Source organism: Chiroxiphia lanceolata, chromosome 3, assembly GCF_009829145.1.
Source record: "Chiroxiphia lanceolata isolate bChiLan1 chromosome 3, bChiLan1.pri, whole genome shotgun sequence".
NCBI lineage: Eukaryota > Metazoa > Chordata > Aves > Passeriformes > Pipridae > Chiroxiphia > Chiroxiphia lanceolata.
In genome coordinates, this window is record NC_045639.1 from 34,231,699 (window position 1) to 34,255,246 (window position 23,548).

The 23,548-nt window shown below is 38.6% G+C and overlaps 1 long non-coding RNA gene across 1 annotated transcript; it reads left to right on the forward strand.

Moving 5' to 3' along the window:
* Positions 1 to 4,472: 4,472 nt before the first annotated feature.
* Positions 4,473 to 8,229, forward strand: LOC116784391. The gene is made up of 4 exons (XR_004356042.1): positions 4,473 to 4,486; positions 4,686 to 4,735; positions 7,169 to 7,208; positions 8,204 to 8,229. It is a non-coding gene; the product is annotated as an uncharacterized LOC116784391 (long non-coding RNA).
* Positions 8,230 to 23,548: the final 15,319 nt, after the last annotated feature.

A 23,548-nucleotide genomic window follows, 5' to 3' on the forward strand; every position in this document is an offset into this window, starting at 1 on the left:
TGCCTCAAGAGTTCTATCAGAGTTCCTGTGCTCTGTCTCAGCTGCTGCCAGCTTGGTAGTAGCAGTGGGGGGGGGGGCAAGGTCACCCCTTCTGCATTCCGTCTGACCGTCCCGGTCCAGCTCCGGGATGTCTTGAGCCTCTTAGCTCCTCTCTCCGGTGCATGCTGCACTCCAAGACTCCTCTCAAATAGGAGTCCACCTCCTTCTGCTCTCTAGGAGGTCTTAGAGGGGCTTGGGGAGGTTGTTTCCGTTCTTACCCCAAAACTCTCTTTGTAGAGCTTAGTCCTGCTCTGTAGCCAGCTCTCTTTCTCTTTCAGACAACTCTGTGTCTTCCTGCTTGGCTGCATGCTTCTTTTGCTGCTCCTTACCTTCTTCTGGCTCTCTGCCACTGTTCTCCATCAACTGCTGCTCTGCTGCCGCTTTTCAGTATCTCCTGCTGCCCACACACAGTGGAGAAAGACTCTCAGCTTCTCCCAGCCGGGCTTCTGCCCCTTCTCCTCGTGGCTCTACAACATGGCCACTTTCTTCCCAAGAACTACAACATCACCCTTCTTTTCCGGTCTGCTTGTGATATGTTTATATTTTGCAGGAGCGCTCATTGGGTCCACATCAAGTGACACCATCCCCTCGGGAGTTACCATTTTTTTTAACTCCAGGGGGAAAACTTCTTTCCCCCCACCACAGTTTTATATTGGCCCAGGAAGTGTATTTTTTGTAAGTGTGTTATTTTTCCCAAGAAGTGAAATCCCCATGAAATGCAACTGATAATTTTATTTTTGAGTTGGCTAAAAGCCATTTTCATAGGGAATAGACATTTCCTTCTAATGACATGCCACAATCTGATTCATCATTTGCTTCTGTAGTTTCACCAACAAAAGGCTTTTCTGAATAGTTTTTTTTATTTTTTTTAATGAGGATTTCATCTTTTTTTCGTTTCCTGCTGATTAAGTATGATTTCCTAAATTATAGCTTTTAGGTGCATAATTTTTAGAATAACTCCTAAGTGTTATGTCTTCAGCTCTACCTTTTGTTTCGGATTTTGATTTCCTCTTATTATTGTTACTGCTGTTACTATTATCACTGAAAGTGTGTGGGATGCTCAGCACTCAGGAATGAAAAAGGTTAAATATGTTGCAGCCTGAAGACCAGATTTTCCTGGCTTTTTCTTTGAACTGATATTTTTTATCCCTCTTGGGATAATGTGTTTTCAAAATGAATGTAATATTTTACTAGTATTTTACATGGTATTTTGCAGGAAAACATCATCTCATTGCTCATGCTCTGGGCCAGCTGGATGCTCCTTGGAAGTGAAGGTGAAGCCATGTATTTGTGGCGAGCACAGCCCTTAGCCTAAGCTAATCACCAGCCCCCTGAGAGGAGGGATAGGGGCTCATACACAGCCTTAGGTGTCTGTGTGGATGTGGGCTCTGCCTGCCTGTGGCTCTGTGAATGTACCCACAGCCAGTCTGTGGCTAGCCCAGGTGAAATAGGCTCAGTTCCGCTAAACTGGAAACTATGGTTTGGCAATCAATTTTGGAAGACAGAACTGCAAAGGTGAGTTGGAAGACCAGGTTTCTCCTGGCTTTAGGAGTCACCTGGAGGGAAGAGTGATGCATGAGTCTTCACTATGGAGGGCCCAGATCTCCATCATATCTCGCGCTACTGTTAGTGCAATGCATGGGAGTGTGAAGAGGAAAATATTCTACTCTGTCCATGGGCTCTCCTGATCCAGCTTTTCCCTGTAATTTAAACATGATTCATTGTATATACGAATGAGAATCAGTCATCTGGAGACTTTATGCTTTCTATGTTTGTTGAATTATATCAGAGGCTGCTGTATTTCCACCAAGGCAAATGCCTTAAGGCTGTAAGCTTTATTTACAGAAGGAAAACAGTGTTTTAAAGCACTGAAAAATAATCTGAGCTTCATTATTTTTAAGGTAACTACAGACTATGCAGACATCTAGGTAGATATCATTTCAACTTTTTTAACAGATTTCTACAATGAACACCTTGCTAATTATACAGTAGTTATCCAGCATTAATGAAGTTATACACAATGAGATTTGCAACATTAACTTTTAATCTTGTTTTCTATAATGATTTTTCTTCCCTAATGGAAACACATGCTTATCTAAGCAGGTTTTTTGACCATTATTTTATAATTAAACTATGAGTTTCTCTTGTTGTAACTCCAGCCTGAGCAGGCACTAACAGATCTGGAAAGCGTGGATGTATTCTTAAAGCTCTTTTAAATTTCTAACCTTGAATAATTTGTCTCTGATGCTTTTCTTAATTATAATCCATTCAGAATAAAAGAGGATGAATTTTTCCCCTTGAGCAAAGCCAGGATAAATTCTAACGTATCTGCTCTCTATAAAGATTTCTTTTTCATTCTGCCAAAGTGAATACTGCATCCTAAACTACTTCATCGTTCATTAGTGTACAATTATACCCGTATTCACTGGTATGTACTGCCTGCTTTGAGCCATTCTGGTGATGCAAAGCAGCTGTAAACTCAATTTAACAGCCTGGTTAATCCAGGTTTACAGCTGTTTTGTGTGGCTGGCGAGGAGTGATGTGTCTGGGGTGTACTGGTAAATCTGGCCTGTTGAAAAAGAAAGAACTTATATTATTATTTTATCACTTCTCAAACTCTCTCTGTCATAAAGTAGCCTTTGCAAGTTTTCTTCAGGTAAGGCCTGTTTCTTCACTTTTTTGCATAGCTTTGTCACATTCTAATCACAACAGAGGAAAAACACATCAGAAAACTAGAGTTTAAATAAGCAATGTATTAGAGAAATATATAGTATTAGAAAGGATAATTTAGGAATTATTCATAACTGTGGTAGAGATTATATATGGCAGAGAGACTATATTATGACACAGGAAAAGAAGTACAAATTTTCCCTATGTATCAGCAATCTCCTTGCCTGAAAATCACTGACAGCCTGTACTTCACCCTAGCAGCTTCAGCCTCCAGGTAGGTACTAGCTCATTTAGATGGTGCAGAACCATGGAGGTAATTAGATGGTCACGACACACCATGAGGATTGCACCTTTTCAGACATGGTTTGTCTTACCTCTTTTGCCAGCAAAGTTGTCTGCACAGGTCCTGAAAGTGATGATGCTTTTCCACCCAAACTCTCCTTCCTCATCCATGATGAACCCTTAAGGAGAGCCACCCTAGGATCAGTTGACAGAGGGTTTCAGTAGCTGTCTCTGATCTGACACCACTGGGCTGGTGTCACAAATATCGGTGTGAGAAGCTTCCCCCCAGGAAGGACAGTGGTGCTGGTAGGCTGAATTTACATAAATCCCTTCAAAGTGTGACACAGTTTGAAAGACAATTGCAATTAAGTTTCTACTGAAACCAACCAAGTTCTGTACTTTTGTGTTTTCTCTTTCTTTCAATGACCTTCTGTGCTTGGTCAGGGTTTTACCATGCTGAGTTCCCTGCCCTTCTCACCATACCATTTACAGGCCTTATTCTCCATCTCAGTCTTTTGTTGAGTCCTCTCTCAGTGGGAAAATACATCTAAGCAAAATATGACTCTACCTAAATCCAAACCAAATTCAGAATAAGCAAGCAAAAATTTAAGAGCTTTTTCAGAATTAAATTACTTAAAAACAAAGGGAACTGGCAACAGCAGTACATCTAGCTCAGCTTGACCTTGATATCACTATGCCTGGGTTCCTTCAATGCCTGTTTGCAATGTGGTTCTTGGTTTCCTCTCTCCCATTCCCATTTCTGAGTTCAGTTGAAATTCTAGGGATTCATCAGAGCAAGTCATCATCAAAGGGAAACTTTGGTGCATGAGGGAGATGCAGATCAAACAAAAAGCTTGGCTCATTGGGGAGAATAAAGAAGAGTATTTTCTGGCTGCAAGTGCTATCATGAGCAATGCTGGTGTAACTGGATGCAGAAATTAATGTAAACATAAAGTATTTAATTTAGATTATCATGATGGGAAAATTCCATAAAAATTGATCTTTCTCTGGAGATATGTTGATTTACATTGCCTTTATTTTCCCAACAGAAAATCTTTCTCTAACAATTGTTTCCATCAGCCCTTTCCATGCTTTTTGAAATGAACAAACAGCTTTAAAATGCAGAAGTCTTTTATTTCCAATTAAGGTAAAATAGAGAAATAAAACATGGAAATATTCAATAGTGTCTCTGTTTTGCTTACATCCCGATGGGCTAAAATCTACGGAATTCCACACTTTATTGGTGCATGCCAGTTGAAATGGAAAAGACACTTCCAGTGGGTTATCTTAAGTGATGGAGTGCTGTAAAGTCAGATTAGGCTGAAATCAGGCTCTCCTCCTGTTTCTCAGTGTGCAAACAGACGGAGAGGAAGACAGGCCCTGCCTGCACAAGTGATCTGTCTCCACGCACCAGCAAGCAAATGGCAGTAAGGACAGCAGGCACTTAGGAAAGAAGAGGTTTGCTCCCAGCAGATCAGACCAGAGCTGACATCTGGTAAGAGATGGGCACTCAACCAGACCACCATGCAGCTGCCCATTGCCAGTGGCATCCTCAGCTTGTATTTCTGTCTGTGCTATGATCCTACTGCAATCAGGGACCATGAACATCTAAGGGAAATGGAGGGGAAAAAGGGAGAAAAAATAATGTTTACACTGTTAGAAACTAAATTGAATGGGTTTGTGTCCTTTTCCAGAGCCATGAGTCTGAAGGGCCAAGCAAAGCTTCCCATAAGGAAGTCTCTTGGTAAGTGCATCCTCACTGTAACCAACTATACCATGGCAGCCAGGAAGGTCATTTGGCACCACCTCATGCTTTTTTCCTTAGCTGCCTTTTGAGATTCACCAGCTGCAGTACTATTACCATGCAATTCTTCTTCAGGCCAATAAAAATCATAACCATTTTCATTTTCAGCAATTACATTGCCATCAGTGTTGCTTCCAGTGCTTTTTAACCTTGCTGAACCATTTTCTTTTGATGGAAATGGTTATCTCTCTCTCTACCTCCACCAAACAGTAACTGTCTTTACCATTTTCTCTACCCTCTATTTTTTGCAATTTCCTTTTTACTTGATTAGGTGTCATCAAAACTCTCAGATCTAGGTGAAAAAAGAAATACATCGAAAAAAGAAAATCTCCTCTGGAGCCACATGTGAGTTTCATTGGCAACCAGGTGTTTGGTCTAAAAAAGATTGATCTCTAAATTCAGTTTGAAATAAAAGATCCACACATTTCTTCTCACACTGAAGAACTACTTCTCTGGCAGCTCTTCAGGGTGGCTAGTTCCTATCCTGCACTGTAACTCGAAGGGTGCATTCCTAGTTGAAAGTTTTGTAAGGGAAAAGGAATCCAAACAATTCTTTTGTACTATGTCACAAATATTTGCCTCTTACATCTAACTTTCCTGTCACAGACAGATCAGTCACTCACTGAAAAGCAGAGAGGAATTCTCCCTGTGGCCACTCCAAGCTGAAACACATACATTTGTCCATCAGAAAATCCTACTTTCTTTCCCTTTTTACCTGAATGCTCTGCAAAACACTTCTTTTACTCTCTTCCACTACGAACAAAAGAAAAGCATCTAGACACCTGGCTGTTTCTGGAGAACCAGGTCCTTTTTAATCTTCGTTTTATTTCTTGAAGTGATTCTTTAGATCTGATTTGAAATGCTGGTGGAGAAAGATGTAACTGTATATGTCATATCACTGAATAAACAGTTTCCTCAGACAGACTGAAAGAAGGGAGTTATATTTTCACCAGTACTTTTAACAGTAGGACAGATGTGCTTCTTGGTCTCAGAAGAACCCCAGTGCTTAGCCACAACACATTTCCTTTAAGAATGGAAAATGTGGTCAGTGCCGGCAACACTGTACTGTGTCAGGCATTAAATATGTGCATGAGTTCCAATAATACTGTCAAACATGGTGGAGTGTAGTTGCACGCTTGTAGGCATCATACTGTCTGTCTGTCCTGACTAGGACTGTTTGAGGGGGAGTGTAGCCATATGCGTTTGGCATGGCAATTCAGACATTTGAAGCATCCTCCCTGTGCTTTCTGATATCTACAAAGGAGTGGTTACTTTCTAGGATTCTTTATGAAGACACCTTCTTCCAGGAAGAATTTTTCATGAGAATGTCTCATCCCACTCCTTCCTTCTTCTCCCTAACTCCATCTACTGTCTCCTACACGGCATGCAGCACTATCCACTCTCTATTTTGGTCCAAAGCTTATTTAGCAGGTTGAGACCCAGTTCCATGTCTGGAGAGTAGGGCTGTTTTGCCCCAGTGATGCTGACAGGCAAACCGGTGTTACTGTTCTTACAGAAGCAGTGCAAACCAGTTGGTTTCCTCCAGTCAAGTATTCAACAGACATGATGATAGGCCCAGGAAAAATTTTTATGTGTCAGGAAGGTAAACATTACATGCGTCCCAGGCAGCTCCCTCTGTCTCCTCCCTGGGCACATGCCAAGGTTGTGTTGCAGCCTGCTAAAACACAACCGCTCCAAAGAGTTTTTTGCCCTTCTTGCTCCATGTTGCAGCCATTTCATAGGCTGATGTGTACCTCCTGTGTTTCCAAAAGCCAGAAACAATTAAGGGCTTGTCTCTTTCATGCCGCAGCAGATACAGACAGACTTGTGTTGTCTTTTTACAGCTCTGGTAGGAGTTCTGTTTCTTTGCAAGCGAAAGCAAGAGGAACACCCTGCAGAGGGAAGGATGGCACGTTGACTTGTTTGAGGGTTGGCAACCAAAGGTGTTGGTAATATAAAAAAAAAACTTTACATGTTAATCTAAGAGAAGGAAGTTTCTGTAGTACTAATTTGTCCCTGACGTGCTTTATCTTGCTCTATAAATCTTAGTGAGGGATAAAATTTCTGAAAGTCATGATGACCGGCAATGAGACCTTTGGAAAAGACCTACTCTATTTCTTACCAAATTATAAAAGTTAATTGTGTGGAGTTTGAGACTTAAAAAAAACCTCTGCATGTCACAATAGGAAGTACCAAGAACTGTACAACAGTGGGAAGATTGAATCCACAGAAAATCACATTGCTGTCCACATATCAGTGGTTGGTGGCATTGGGATCATGATTCCTTTCAACACAGCATGCCATGTGGAGAAGGACGAAAGGCACTAATTAATTTCTAGGGGTTCTCATCTGTTTTTTTTTGTTTCATTCCAGAATTTTCTATAGCCACAGAGAACGTCACATTTTCTCCAAGGTAATTTTAACAGCTGAAATAAAGGGTAGCTAGAGGTTTCCAGTAAGGAATTCCTGATTCCTAAAAACATTGATTTTCCACCATAAAGTTCGTCTTCAGGTGTTTTTTCCAACTAACTATTCTTTATATTATTAAGAAAAATGGTGTTAGACAATTTTGGCATTTGCACCCTTTTAATGTCTCATTTGGCATCATTCTCTCCCACAGCAATAACCTAGAAAATCTCTACATGTTAATGAAAACTAACCCCCAAGCTATATTTGTCATTCTACACTAATTTCCTTTGTAATTATGCTTATCTTGTGATATTAAGAAACACAAATATGTTTGCAGATTTCTGTGTGGAACCATAATAAACAGACTACATTTACCTCCCAGATAACATCTGTAGCTTGATGTGAAGTCCTTGTCTGTTTGCCATCATCAGTTATACACTAAGACCTAGCTTGGAGCCTGGCCCAAGGCCTGCTGATGTCAGTAGAAATCTTTCTAATTATCCTGTTGATGACCTGTGGTATGATTCAGGAATCAGCAGTAGGACATGTTAAAGCCCCATGGGTATTAAATGTTACATCATGTACTTTGTGTGTCCAGAGCTTTGCCCTGTGTAGGGCTGCCATTTCTCCTTGCAGAATAAGACATTCCTTTCTCAATGGAGATTAACAGATGCTCTGAAGCCCTGAATAGATTAAACTTTTAGTGCCTAGCTCCTCGCTAATACACACTCCTAAAGCTCTCCTGGCATTGCTAACATCAAGATGTTCCTTTTCTTGAGGATTTTAATTCTTACTACCCTCCTCCAGCTAACCTGACTAATTAGTTTGCATTTTTGCTTGGTTGAATGTAATGTGGGGTTTTTTTGTTTCTTTTGGGTTTTGTTTTGTGGGTTTTTTTGTTTGTTGGTTTTCTGTGGGATTTTGTTTGTTTTTTTGGCTGTTTTCTTTTTTTTTTTTTTTTTTTTTTTTTTAGTTGTTATTATTATTACTTTCTACTAGTTTTTCAGTATTGCTTGGGCCAAACTTTTCTTCACCCTCACAGGAATCCAGGAAAGTAAGAATAGCATTTGTAATTCCTTTTAGTTAATTTTACCAACATGCATCCTGTAAGGAAGTAATGAAAGAAAAACATATGACATATACTCCTAACTTTCATCTAGACGTAGTAAAGAGATGAGTGTGTCACTGCCAATATTTAATACTGAAAAATATCTTTAACGATCTGGAAAACTGCCAGGCTAAATCGAATGAACTAGACACCATTTTTTCAGAAGAGGGTTATATTATCTATTATCTTAATGAAGGGAGATATAATTCATGTAAAATGGAAAGAACAAAATTATTACTAAAGGTAATTAAATGAAATGCTAAAAATCTTCTTTGTTATGCTTCAGTTTTTGGAATAGCTTATATAATTAAAATGTACAGCATTTGGTGGAGTCTGTAAATGCAGTCTTCAGTCTTGTAGGTTTTTTTACTCTACAGATCAGAGAGTTTTCCACATGCAGAGTGGAACACTCAGGCTTGGGTAGGAACAGTGACTGCAGTGGCCATTGATACAGTTCTTACTGGGACAATGTGTCACTGTAAGAGCCCTTCTGCAATCTGGACAACACAGAAATATTAGGAGAGGACCCAGGGACAGCAGGTGAAGACTTCTATAATTCCTGTAAGAGTACAGAGTACAGATTGTTACACATGATCTGCCTGTTGTTTTTTATTAATTTATAAATTGTTAGTACATAAATTTACAGATATGGGTAAGGTGACATTAGCTGTCTGTGTGCGCAGAATTGTTGTGTGACTCAGTAATGCCATTTTGTCTCCGGCAAAACATTTGAAGAACAAGGTTTTCCATTACCTTTTTGTTTCATCTGTATTGATTATCTTCCTACAAGTGCAGGCAAAGGACAGCTAAAAGGGCAGAAGGGAAAAACAATATCTTTGATTCTGAGGTTGTTAGATGGAATAATAAAATGTGGAGCCAGATTGTGGCCATCATGTTCAGCAGCTAAGTCTTCAGTGTTGGTGAGAATTGCTTTATTGATGCAGCTGAAGTCTGGATCAGAGGAAGGGAGTGAGTGAGTGGCTTACACCATCTCTACATGAGTGTTGAATTTTGCTCCTGGGTTCTGTATATAAAACAAAGGGACCAGTCCATGGAAGTCTGCAACTGAACCGGGTGCACAGCCTACACAGAATAAATGTTGCACTTGTGTGAGAGCAACTGATGCTATATTCATACTTGATATAAGAAAAAGTGGAGCAGGGAAAACAATGAGAGCAGAGATCACAGGAAGGCTACCTAAGGATTTAAACAGCTTAACACACAGGGAGAATACAAGGATTGAAGCTTACTTGTTTAATGAACCCACATAAATAATTTCAAGATAATTATTTTCCACATTTGAGGAAGAATTTCAAATGACAGTCCCCAATCTAACACCTGCAGTTACAATCACTTGTATGTAGAGGTACCTGATTACATCTGTAAATCAAATGGTTAGGTGTTTAAATAATTTCAGCTGTGCCTGAAAAATTGCAGATGCAAAAATGCAGTCCTTGCTGAGGGCATGATGGAAGTTTGGCCCTGCATTTCTCTCAGGTGCCTCTAGTAAGGAAAAAAATTGCTCAATGCTATGAAAAGTTATAAATCCTCTCTTCATAATGACAAAGTAGCATAAACTCAAAAAAGACATTCATCATGACAAAAAAGAACATGTGATATTTTTTAATATTTTTTGACAAATCATCATCATACCTAGTAGATGTGAGTTCAGAGTGAAAGGAAAGGAAAAGAGTGTGTAGAAATGCTAAGTAGAAGATATTATAATCTTTAGAACTTTGTGTTGTATTTTATAAGGATATTTTCTCTAAATGTCTTCAGATGGTTTTCCAACCTAGTAAAACTTAAATTTTCACTATCAAAGTTCAGCCTTTATTGAACAAGTTCTGTTAACTCATATACCATGTTCTGCAGGGTGTACTGAAATGTAAGTTTAGGATTGTTTGGGTTGGAAGAGACCTTCAAGATCATGTAGTTCCAAAACACTGAAGAAATTTTTCTTACAATACCTTTTCATATCTTACATAATTTTATTTGTTCCTTTTCTTACCAGAAAGAGAAATGTTTTTTTCTGCTTCTTTATTCTAAAATGGGTACAGGCTTTTCCCTTGTAATTCATCTTGTGCTTGAATAGATTTCAAAACATAAGATGACTATGACTATTGAAGTTGAAAACAAGGTTCAGGAAAATGTTTTTAATGGGAAAATTTTCTCTTTAATGTGAAATTATCAGCAATTAAATTCATGTGTGTTTCATGGCAAATTGCTAGCTTGAGTTATACATGACTAATTTGCGCAATTCACGAGAACCTTGTCAGAAATCAAAAATGCTACAACAGTGGGAACATTGCATAGGGTGTTCAGAGTCAGGCTGATAAGGTACAAATTTAATGCTGAGTAATATTTTAATTTCACTAGTCATTTCTGTCTATATGTAAGGATATTTTCTTACACAGTGCTAGGACAGAGGAATTTATGTAACGGATATTCTCACATCTAAGAAAGCTACTACAGAGTTACTGACATGTGCATGCCTTCTTTAAATGTCACAACAAATCATTTTCCCCCATACATTGGAAAGATCTTGCTTTCAATATACTCCAGGCTTTGTATTCTGATAGAGATCTGTAATTACAGGAACCTTTCAGCTTTTTAATGACGATGCATTCCTTGTTTATTTTTCATACTGTTGGTCTACAGTGGCTGCTATTATACTGTCATCTGTGGATCATTAGGAAACATATGGCCCAATAGGATTTATTTTGTCAGGAGCAATTGTGGCTGGTAACATTTTGGCCAAAAGGACAAGAAATAAGCACTAGCACCAACTCCTCCAACATACTGGAAAGTAGCAGCAATAATTTCCCAATGTTACAGGGTTCTGTGTTGCTGCACTGTATAATGTCTCATCCCCCATCTTCTCTTTCCAAGATCACTGTATATCTGTAAAATGCACACACAAGAGAATATTGTCAATCTATATGCTGTGGGGCTGTATAATTCTATTACATAAATTAAAGTTTGAATTAGAAATTAAAAGATTGTCAATTACATGTTCTTAGCTGTAGCATGGACTTCTTTTCACTAAACATATTTTAGCATAAAGAAAATAAAAGGAACAATTTCTTTAATGCATGTGCATTGTATTTATTTGTGAAAACAACAATTTGGTGAGAAGCAGCAGGTGCAATGGCAGGTTATCCTAGCCAATGCAGCTTGGAAGAGAGAATAATACAAGGAGAAGCTTGAGACATAAAGACAAACATCTGAATATCACAATTATTAATTATATCATCAGTGATTATTTTATCAGGAAAGTCCAATTATCTTAGATGCCCAGTCAATTCCTATGCTTTCTATATTAACAACTGTAGAAGGATCCCCAGTCATTTCTGATTTGCTGGATCTATCAGGCCATTCCTAACCCACTTCATGATACTTCATTATTATTGCACTTTGCATCATATTAATAACATACGTTATGAAATTTCTGTAATGCTGAGCATCTTTTGTAATCTCCATCATGTACCTAGTTTTCCTTTGGTCTACAACTACACAAGTTTGCTTCAAGTACTTGTATTCATGGCTGCAGTTGTCTTTATCATGTGTTTGGAACAGAAAATGAGGCCAGAGTGATATCATACAGTGTTGTGATGTTTTTCGTCTCATTCGTTTCATATATATGTTATCATAATTTTATATACATATATATATGTCTATATGTGTGAACGTGCAATAAATCCCTTCTTTGTTTTCTGGGTAGAGCATTAAAGTTATCCAACTATGGTGATATGCATTGCTGTGTCGTGTAATTGTTTAGCAGCCAAAGCACTTCAGTCAAGAAATTTAGAGTTCCAGATAAATGTAAAGACAAGAAAATTTTAACACTAAACCCACTTTTTTTTTTTTGGTAATATTATCTTGTAAATTTGTTGATTATAGTACTTGGATCCCTTTGGCAATTGCAGCGTTACTCAATTATGGGTAACAACATAATACAGAAATTTAACTTATCTGTACTTCAGTAATGATCATGTCTACTAGTACAAGTTACATTGTGAAAAACCCATCAAGTTAGTAAAAATTTTTATGTGTACTGAAAGCTTCTTACCTTATCTTTTCCACCTTTTCAGTGGAGTTTTTTATCGAGTAGTTAATACCTACATATCTTCACTTGCTTTACAGTTTTTTTTTTTTCTATTTGCTTATGAAAGATTAGGGTTTTGCCTGTTCCCATTATGAAGTACAATCAAAATCTTTCAAAACCAACAGAGTGTTTCAAGTACTTGCTCTTTTTAGATGGTCTGTCTGTTTATATGGGTGCCTTGCAAATAATACAGGCCTCCCCCTTTTATTTCTGAAAGGGTGAAATACCTTGGACTGACCCAAATACTAAGGAACACAACTGGCCCTTGCAATTCAGGACACACCAGTTCAGGGCCCTCTCCTACCTAAGGGGGCTGAACTCATGTCTCGGCACCGTGCCTGCTTGGAAACCTGCTGCAGTGTAGGTTTCTCTGAATCCTTGCTTTTGAAGCTCTTCCCAGCAGCATGGAATAACAATTTATGAGGCCAGGGAGAGGCTGAGCAGGTCCCCAGTTTAGCGGTTAAGGCATACCACCAGCATGCACAGTGCCAGCTTCCACACTCTGCTCTTATGGTGGGCTGGTTATTTGCTTGGTTATTTACCCAATGCAGAGCAAGTTCAGTAGGAAAATGACTCCCATGTGAACTGAGTCAGACTGCTTATGTGATCTAAATAATGTGTGGTTTTAATTTTTTTTAAGTGCACTCGTGAGAGAGACTAGTATGTATTTTGGGAAGAAGATATGAGTATTATGTGTTTAGGCCTTATGTGATAATGTTAGGTTTAAAATGTCTGTTGTCTTGGAAAAACAGATGAGATAAAAGGCATGTGCAAGATATTAAAAAATCTTGCCAAGTTAATACTACTTTACACTATTGAAATTAATGGACATTCACCTTCACAGAATCACAGAATTGGTCAGGTTGGAAGGGACCACAGTGGGTCATCTGGTCCAACACTGCTGCTCAAACAGAGTCATCCTAGAGCACATGGCACAGGATTGCATCCAGACAGTTCTTGAATATCTTCAGAGAGGGAAACTTCACAACTTCTCTGGACAATCTGTTCCAGTGTGTGATCATTTGGATAGTGAAGAAGTTCTTCCTCATGTTCAGGTGGAACTTTCTGTGCATCAGCTTCTGCCCATTGCCTCTTGTCCTGTTGTTTGGCACCACTGAGAAGAGCCTGGCTCCATCCTCTTGACACTCATCTTTTAGATATTTATACACATTAATGAGGTCTCCCCTCAGTCACCTCTTTCCAAGGCTGAACGGTCCCAGATCCCTCAGCCTTTCCTCGTAAGAGAGGTTCTCCAGACCCTTGACCAACTTAGTAGCTCTCCACTGGACCTGCTCCAAAAGTTACATATTTCTCTTGTACTGTGAAGCCCAAGATTGGGTTTGAGACCTTGACTGCATATTTCTATGAAAATCATTTGTTGATGCCAAAATCCACATAATTCTTTTTAAACTCTAGTCTATGTTTGCTTAAGAAGGTGTTAGTAGCTTTCATATCTATATCATATATGTGTCATAGTTCCTAAGATGCTGTGCATCCCTGTGTTGGAGAGGGTTTAGCTGCTACTGAGCAACTAGAATAAGTTATTTGAAAGTTACAGGAATATATCCTACTTCTGTGTAAACTCAGATCACTAGTAAAAGTTGGTGCAGAAACCACAGTTAAAATGTTTCGAACAAAGAGGGCTCAGACAACAAACCTATATGTGAAGGTGACGTTTTATACCTTCTCTGTACAAAGCTGAGTGAATTGGATTTAGCTTAGGGGAAAATTTCACAATAGTGACCTGTCTCCAGACAACTCTGATGCTACTAGACTGTGAGAGTTGCTTCAGTTTCTTCATGTCCCAGTACAAAAAATATGCTCAAAACTTGGTTTTTATGGTTGCCTGAAATAAAACCATCTCTTAGTCTCTTCCACCAAATAATGTCTGTTTTTTATTTATGTAAGAAGAAGGGGCATTTATTGTGCCCGTATTAGTACCCGTATTCAGCAGCTCAATCAACAAGAGTGAAATGCCCTGAGGTTTATGCTATATTCAATGGACAGTTATTCTTGAATAGATCATGATTCATTTTGGGAACTTAACTAACATAATTATTTACTCTCTGAAAGGGTTTATTTCCCAATATATCACAGGCTGAGGTCAGGGCAAGTGTCTTTCCTCTTTAGGCTGTTGATCCACGGTTCCTTTGTTGAGCCTTCATGAGCAAAGGTGGGGGTCCATGGACTCCTGGGGGTCCATAACTAGTACAATACCATTCAACATCATTAATAATGATGTGGATGATGGGGCAGAGTCAACCCTCAGCAAGCTGGAAGATAATACTTAACTGGGAGGAGTGGTAGATACACCATGCAGGAGGACCTCATCATGCTGGAGAAATGGACTGACAGGAACCTTATGCACTTCAACAAGGGGAAATGCAAAGTTGCACACCGAGGGAGGAGCAACCCCAGGTACCAGTATGTGCTGGGCATTGCCTAACTGGAAAGCAGTTTGGCAGAAAAATCCCTGAGAATCCTGTGGACGGCAAGTTGACTATGAGCCAGCAATACGGTCTTGTGGCAAAGAGGACTAATGGTATCCTGAGCTACAATAAGATGTGTGTTGCCAGCAGGTCAGGGAAGATGATCTTCCTCTCTAATCAGCCTTGATGAGGTTGCAGCTGAAGTATTGTGCCTAGTTCTGGGGCACAGTTTACTGTGTCTGGTACAAGAGAGATATGGAGCCACCGGGGAGTCCACCAAAGGGCCACTAAGATGTGTAACAGACTGGAACATCTCTTCTATGACAAAACTTTAAGAGAGCTGAGACTGTTCAGATTGGAGATAAGAAGACTCAGGGAGTAACTCATCAGTGTATACACATATCTGAAGGAGGGTCTAAAGAAGACAGAGCCAGGGTCTTTTCAGTGGTGCCCAGTGACAAAAGACAATGGCATATGCTGAAACACAGGAGATTCCCTCTGAACATCAGGAAAAAATTTTCACTGCAGAGATGACAAAAAAAAATGGCACAGGTTGCCCAGAGAGGTGGTGAAGTCTTCCTTCTTGGAGACATTCAAAAGTTGTGTGGATGTGGCCCTGGGCAGCCCTGCTCTAGATGACCCTGCTTGAGCAGGAGTTTGGTCAGATAACCTCCAGAGCCCTCTTCCAATCTCAGCTGTTGTGTAAACCCGTGATTCTATGATTCTGTGAAAAGTTGAAAATAACTATTTTTATATTATTAATGCATATGTCTAGAATCTCCAAGCGCCAGTTCAACTCTTTTCTTGAATTCTGATAAGATTTGGCTTTCATAATAGAAGGGCTAATCTGTTACGGGGGTCAACAGTGGGCATAAGCAGAACAGAAAGTCTAATGAGTTTTCCTGCTGATAAAATTTTCCCTAAATTTAGAAAACTTAAACAACAACAATCCAATATATTTACTAAAAATCTTTCTATAAGCACTTATAAATGAAGTTTCCCTGTGAAGTGTCCAGTTGGAATAAGAAATGAAACATTGTATTTGCAGCTTGAGAAACTACACCTAAATTATTTGTTTGTTTTATTTCCCTCTTACATTACAGCACCCTAATAAAGAACTAAAATTCTTATATCTCAGAATACCACAGGAATGATAGCCCTATATGGTATTTATCATTGCTTAGGGCAAGGTCAGTTCACTACATGGAATTTACTGCAATTTAATTTATTAACTTAATTTTTAGAAATAACTACAAGTATACAATCTACTTCCTTACAGTTCTGGTTTACTAATGTTTTTCTGAAGTCTTACTAAGGATTATCTGGTGATCAGTACAGAAAGTTATACAAAAACAAATCCTATGTCTGCCTTCGGAGAGTTTTTAGACAAAAATATTTGACTTTCACAGTGCTCTCATTAAAGAAAGATGAGCAACAAAGTAACATATTGGAAAGGTTTAGCAACATTGAACTTTTACTGATTTCTTCTATTATTGAGCCCAATCATACTGTCAAGTTACCAAATCAATATACGATGGCTTATGGACATAAGCATCATGATCCTTCAATGTGATTAACAAATTTTTTAACTTTTCTTTATGATTTTTCATATGGAACAAGATTTTTAGACCAACATGAGGACTGCCTGCTGGACTAGAAAATTTTGTGACTTGTAATTCATAAAGATAAATGTTTGATTTACAGGTGGAATAAAAGAAAAGAAATCTGTTGAGGACTGAACTACTTGCCCTTTTTCAGTCTGCGCTGTTGAGAGCATCTGGGACTGCTGCCATTGCCTGTGACAGAGAAAAAGCTGTCTGTGTTACTGATGTGAAGGAAATAATATTTAGAAAAATTGAATAACCAAGGTATTTTGAGATCATATCTCACAGGTAGTCTCCTGCTGAGACAACATGTCCAGGAAATAGAACAGTGGCACTGGCACAGCACTTTGTTTTTATGAGATGACAGATGAATAAAGGAATGTGACTGCCCATTCATCCCCAAAATATATCTTGAGAGAAGGTGAGATCTGGTGGGTCAGTGTCAGAAACCGTAAATTTCAAGCTCAGAACCTAACAAAAGTGTTTCAAACTAAGAAAAGTTCCGTTCCAAAATAGTGACATGCTCATGACTCCTTTGAGGTCATTCCAGAGTAATATTTAAACTGCCTACAGTTTTTGTGTTTCCTGTTTTTACTTTGTCGTAACAGAGATTGGTTAAGAGCATAGATGATTTTAAAAAGCATATTATTTTTTCTCCTTTTATGGGAAAATATCAACAAAACTATTAACATAAGGCAATTGCAATAGGTACAAAACTTACTATTTTTTGTGAAGTAATAAAGTAATATATCTGTCCTTCATGTCTGATATTTGGATCTGATATTCAGGGAACATTAATCCAGCAGTGGCTAAGATCTCTGAGCAAAATGCTACCACCATTGCTATCACACAGAAAACTTCTGTTGATTTTAGTGGAATCAGGGTTTCCGCCTTACAGATCTTTCAAAGAAATAGAAGACTAATTTTGGACAAACTATAGAAATGCTAATATTTTTTCCTAAATTTAAAAAAATACTGGTTATGAGAAAAGAATTGTATCATAAGGTTTCTTTGGTTATCTCTTTGCAATTTTTAGCTGCACAAAGACATATGACCTGTTTTCAGCCTTGGGCAAACAGAGGAAAAACCTTTTTCCTACCATATTGTTAAAGTTTCTAGTTAAGTGGAAGAATACTTAAAAAGTACAGGCAGAAGAAATAAATAGAAATTTTGAGGAGGTAAAATTGTAAAAACAGTTCTATCACAGAGATATTTTCAGAAACCTGTACAAGATAAATATAATACAGCTGATATAACTAACTACTGAGTACTTTTGCCCTGAAAATGTTGAAGTGGTTCTTTTAAGAGTTTCAGCTCCTTGGAAAATATGTATAAGAATTATATGACCAGAAAGCTTTTCATACAAAAGAGACATTTCTTACTCACAAATAATATTTACAGAAGTATTTAAGCTTAGAATTAAGACATATTGCAAGAGGTTAAGAAAGGTCTTCTATTTGTAAGTTTCTTTTAGAAGACAAATGAAGTATTCTTTTTACACATACCTACAGAAAAAATGTGCTGTTGATAAACACAGTTGGCTACAAGCAGAGTTAACTGTACATTCTCTCCAATTCAAAGATCAATGTTTCTGACCTAAAGGCTACTCAAAAGACATAAAAGAGAGCTTAGATACAAAGGCTACCCCTTTAGAGTTTTTCTCAAAGATGCACACAAAGGTAGAAATAGCTTTTTTGGACAGGGCTGCTGTCTGGTGTTCGCAGAAAAAGGAAAAACATTAATTCCATGTGCTGGATAGTAAAGCTTCAGAATGCTGGATTTTCAGACTATTCATCAAGAGGGAGTGTGTACCTTATTCAACGTGGCAGCTCCTGTGTGGTTTGATTGCACTCTACATACTTAATGTCCAAGCCACTTTTCTCCTCCATTACCAAGGAAAAGATCTCTAACTCTGCATGTTAACATGTGTTATCTTTGACTAACTTGAATAGCACCACCAGCAGACTCCCAGCAGCCACCTGCTTCAGTTGACTTACAAGTCTAGAGGCAGAAATTTTGGCAGAATTTCTCACTGGGAACTTCCAAGCAGGTAATCGCATGCCAAAATATAAATTTTAATTATTTTTATGTACAACATAAGGAAATCTGCTAATACTGTACTACATTGTTTGCACCCATGGTCACAGGTGAAACATGTTGGTGGGCACCTGATCACAACAAAATGTATTTTCCATCTGCATGATTCCATGTTTCCCAAATTCTCCATTTTCCTATGATTTTGGACTATATTGGGCTGCCTGAGCTGTTGTCCAGTCTTTGTATTTGAACTGCCAGAACATTTTCTCATTGGTGTGTGGAGCTCCTTTTGGGAAAGCACCTGCTGCCTCACCTCACCTTGCCTTGCCTGTTTCCATTAATGCTGTCGTTGCCACTCCTGCCTAATGGTATTCCCTGGTGCAATTATTGGCTTCCCAAAAACATGGGATGGTAACTTAAACCACTCATCTTGATACTGTGATTCTCACAGGGCAGAAGGTGGGGACAAAGAACCAGACATCCAAGAGAACTGTGGGGAGCAGAGTTTTAGTCTTTTCCACACAAGACTTCTGTGGTTTGGAGGATGAGTCTCCTGAGAAAGAAATACTTTGCCAATGAGAGTTTTCTAGATGTGATAGGAGATCATTCTAGAAATTTAGCAATCATTTGTTGGCAATTTTGGAATTTGCAATCCCTTCACCTGGCTCCTTTGCATGGCATTTGGGATTACAGTTTTGGAAAAAGGTCAAAGTTATTACAAATATGCAAAAATATTGTGGTTTAATTATTTTTTCATTTTTTGTCTTAATTTGTTTGTTTGTTTGTTTATTGTTACTTGGGAAAGTCCCTCACAGCACATAGCTTAAACCGATAAAGCCTCCACAAAATAAAGCACACAACATACCCCTGACAATTAGCTTTGTCCAGTTACAGGCTCAGATCATGGTTGCAACAAGCACCTGGACACTGTTGCCACCATTACACACAGATAATTTCAATTCTGCCATTTGTGATGTGCCACAGAGGCTGAAGATCCTGCTACAACTTATAGTTAAGTACATTAATTTCCAAGGACTAGAACTGAACTTACAAGTATTTATGTTGGGCTGAAGTTTGACTTTAATTCTCAGGTACAGTTGGCAAGGTCAGTGGCAGGAGTCTGCCACAGAGAGAAGCCATTATATGGCTTATGGCAATTACCATGCTTCTAGGCAACTTGACTGATCTTCATAAATTAATCTTGCTAAAAGAAAATTATATGGTGAACATTATGGTGTACCAGGATAAAACAGTGATGCTGCATGTCACAGAGACAATACCTTTTTAAATGACTTAATAATGCATTTGTGGAAAATGTGAGTAAAAAAAATAAAATCAGTAATTAATTTTTTTCACCGACCATCTTTTAACTGAGTCAATACTGATATTCAATGTCTTCAGTGGGACAGAGAAATGAGAGTGGTGTGAAATAGGAGGCAAGTTTGGTTGATATGACTGAATTGCTAAGGACAGAAAAATAGAGTTAGTTGGAGGTAGAATGGATCACCCACTGGGTGCTTTCTCTCAAGAAGCAGCAGACAAGACAGACAGAAGATGTAGAATGAAAATAAATGCAGTCTAAAAACAGAACTTAAGGGAAGTGAAAGAGACTGAGAGAGATCTTGGATATGCTTGCAGAAAGAAATGAGTAATGTCAGTGGGGCTGGCCTGGGTGGATGCTATGGTTTTCCCTTCTACACCAGGGTTTTACAGTGTCTTATGTCACCAGGCAAACATGAACAGACCTGTTCTGAAAATGTCTGGTCTTTGTCACTGAAAACACACAACTCTGTCAGTAGTCTGACTTCTAAATTTGGTAAGCCTCCAGCAGAATGCTTATGACTTCTTGGAACCATTTGAAAGAAATATGGTGAGAAATCAAGGTGTGGAAGCAAGTGATAATCTTGGAGCTCCAGATTGTACCATTGTAAAAATGTAGTGTGAGTAGTATTGCTAACAGTCTAGTATCTCGTGGTCCCCCTCTCAGGGTGAATACATAAACCTTAAAGGCATTGCATGGCCCATGGATCTGTGATGAGGCTGTGACCTCTAGTAGGAAAGATATCTGGTTTTACATTATATAGAATATCTAATTTTCTGAAGAAATTATATTGTGTGTAATAAGAGTTTAAATTACATAGGATTTTGGAAACTGGCCGGTAAAGCTGTCTGGTTAAGAAAACAGATCTGATAATAATTTTTTAGGTGAACGATATGTAGGACAGTGCTGGCTACCTCCAAATTCCCAATTGCACAGCTGGACGCTTATTGTTTATGACAGGTGACAAAACCATGTCTGCCAGCTAGATCTAATTCAGTTGCGTGCTGTATTCTGGCTTTTGCTGCATACTGCTGTTTAAAAGTTCTAATTTCTTCCACACAAATACAAGATTGCATATCTTGGCCTTACAATCTAGAGAGTTGAGGCAGAAGCCAGATGAAACTTTCAAAACCAACATATTGGAGATTAAAGTTATGCAAAAGATAGCTCTGGAGGCTTCAGGGAGTACAGCAGAGATCATGCAGAACTGTAAATTATGTATTGTACACAAATAGCTTGGGGCCACATGATAATTAATAACTAGTGTATTTGAGTAGTTGGGAACTCAGTTTCATTCATTATTAATTATAGCTTTGTTTAGCAAATGTTCTCTATGGTAATTGCCTGTTTATCCTTTCTGTATATGATATTAACAGATAGCTTGGATGAGCAAACTGATTAGTAGGAGCCTTAATTGTATTGTAGCAGTTGACCCTATTCCAGCAGGTAAGAAGAAAAAAAGAAGCTATAAAGCAGATAAGAAATGATAAACTGATATGCATCACTGGGTTGTTTGCTAGAGAAGTAAGGTCAGGTTTTGTGAGCAAGTAAGAGTAAAGAGTAGGTTTTTGAAAAAAACAACTCAACAATCCATAAGTTACCCAGTGATCAGTTGGGAGTTACTTTAGTTATATCAGAGAGGCAATAGTGGATTTCTGTAATACAGTCTTAACAGTAACTCATAATCACATCTATAAATCCAAAAGAAATTCTCTGAAAGAGGGCAAACAATAGAAAGCACATTAGTAAGCAATTATTTTCTGGTTTACCATCTCTGCAAATGACTACATCTGTACTCACAGATAAACTAGTTTACTTCTGCAGTGGTAATAATAAAACTCGCTGTATGAGCAAACAGAGGGAATACATTAAAACTGTTTTACAGCTAATCTGGAAAAGTAAGAACTTTTATAATCAGCTATCAAACATCCACTGCCTGGTGCAGGCTCAAAACACTGATAAAAGGCTGCAAGAAGGTTTGGATGATGATAAGTCAGCTCTGGATCTAGTCTGCTTTTTCTTACCCCAAACTTCCTGAAAATATGTTTTCTCGCTGTCCAATATTTACTACTTTAGGGATTTACTTTTCCTGTGGGTAGGGATTTTTCAGAAAAAAACTAGCATTTGCAGGAGAAACAATAAAAACAAATATAGTGTGTATCTAGTCAACTAATAACCTATAATTAGTTCAAAACAGAAATAAAGAAAGTGGATTTACCAGTAACTGGAATACCTTATGTGTTATAGAAGGCAGAAATGTTGCAAAATGAGAAAAATATTGTTTTCCCCTGGGATTCTTATAACACTTTATATTTAGTGGTGATTGAGCTGAAAAATTGGGCTTGAGCAAAACCAGCAAATGGACATCAATCTGCACCACTAATCACTAAAAGAAGTGAACTTTCTCTATTTATTCTCCAAACTGTTGTCCAGTCACTATCTTTAACACTCCCCGAGGGTGAGTGCTTTTTTGTTCTTTATGTAGGTTTTCCCTTTTCAATGTTAAAAATGGCGTTGTACTTGCTTCTGAACATTTTTATCAGCACCAGCTGTTTCTCTTGATCCTGATTCTGCAACATGTACCCAAATTTGAGCATGTGATGAGTCTGGTTGGCTTGAGAGGGGTGGGCACCGTGCTGAATTAGTGTAAACTTAAACTGCAAGAATAAGTGCTTTAATTGAATCAGTGCTCTGAGAACTCAGTCCATGGACACCCAATTGCTACTTTCAGCATCGTATTTAGGCACTACAGAGGATCTCAAAACCCTTCTCTTAGCAGCTACCTGAATCTGTGAGATCATTTTTCTGGTAGCTGTGCCAAGGCCCTGATATCACCATTGTTAGCTAATATTTAAAGCTTTGTGAGAGGCTTAAACTATGTGTCCCTTTAGCTGCAGGATTGAGGTGGCCCTCTGAAAGAGTAGCTGTGTGGCACAGGAACATTGTAACTGTAGTGCTGAGGATGACACTGCTGCATTGCACTGATGGCTCTCATGATGACTCATGTTAGAGTTCTAGTTTAGAACAAAGACCTAAAACAGGTCCCACAAAACCCAAGAAAGAGTACTGTCATGGAGGTAATAATCCAAACACCTGGGCAAGAAGGGGAAGGTGACTATTTCCCTTTCAATCTATGCCATTCTGCAGAAAGGAACAGGAAAGGGGAAAGAAAAATTTGATTCTCCTACCAAGGTATAGGGCACGTGTCCATAGAAGAATTTCCATCACAGAGGAATTTCAACCAGGAGAAATCCGGCAAGACACATTTTTGAGAACTGAGAGCTGGATGGCTGGGATGTTGCTTTGGGTGCAGGAGGCCAAGATCCACTACGAATCTGGTGGGCTTTGGTGACTGTCCAGTCAGCTAGCTAGCTGGAGCATGACACCATTGCTCTTCACAAGCTCCCTGGGGAGTCCAGGTACAAATCATAGGGCTGGACATTCTATTGAGGCAGGGGATGTTGACTTTAGAGCACCAACTGTTCCCTTCAAGAAACTGTGTAAGTCAGAAATTGTTGTCACCTTGTTTTGTAATAGATATTGCTGGCTTTGAAAGGGCTCAACTTTTATGTCCATAAAATTAGGACAGAGTCAGAATATTTCCCTGGATCTTCTTCTGAGAAGTATTTTGCATTTTTATTCTTCTGCTGTAACAAAATCCAATCCCAAACCCAAATTAAAACCACTGCAATGCACTGGATTTGGATGTGGATGTTTAGCTCAGAGCCTGGAGTCCAAGA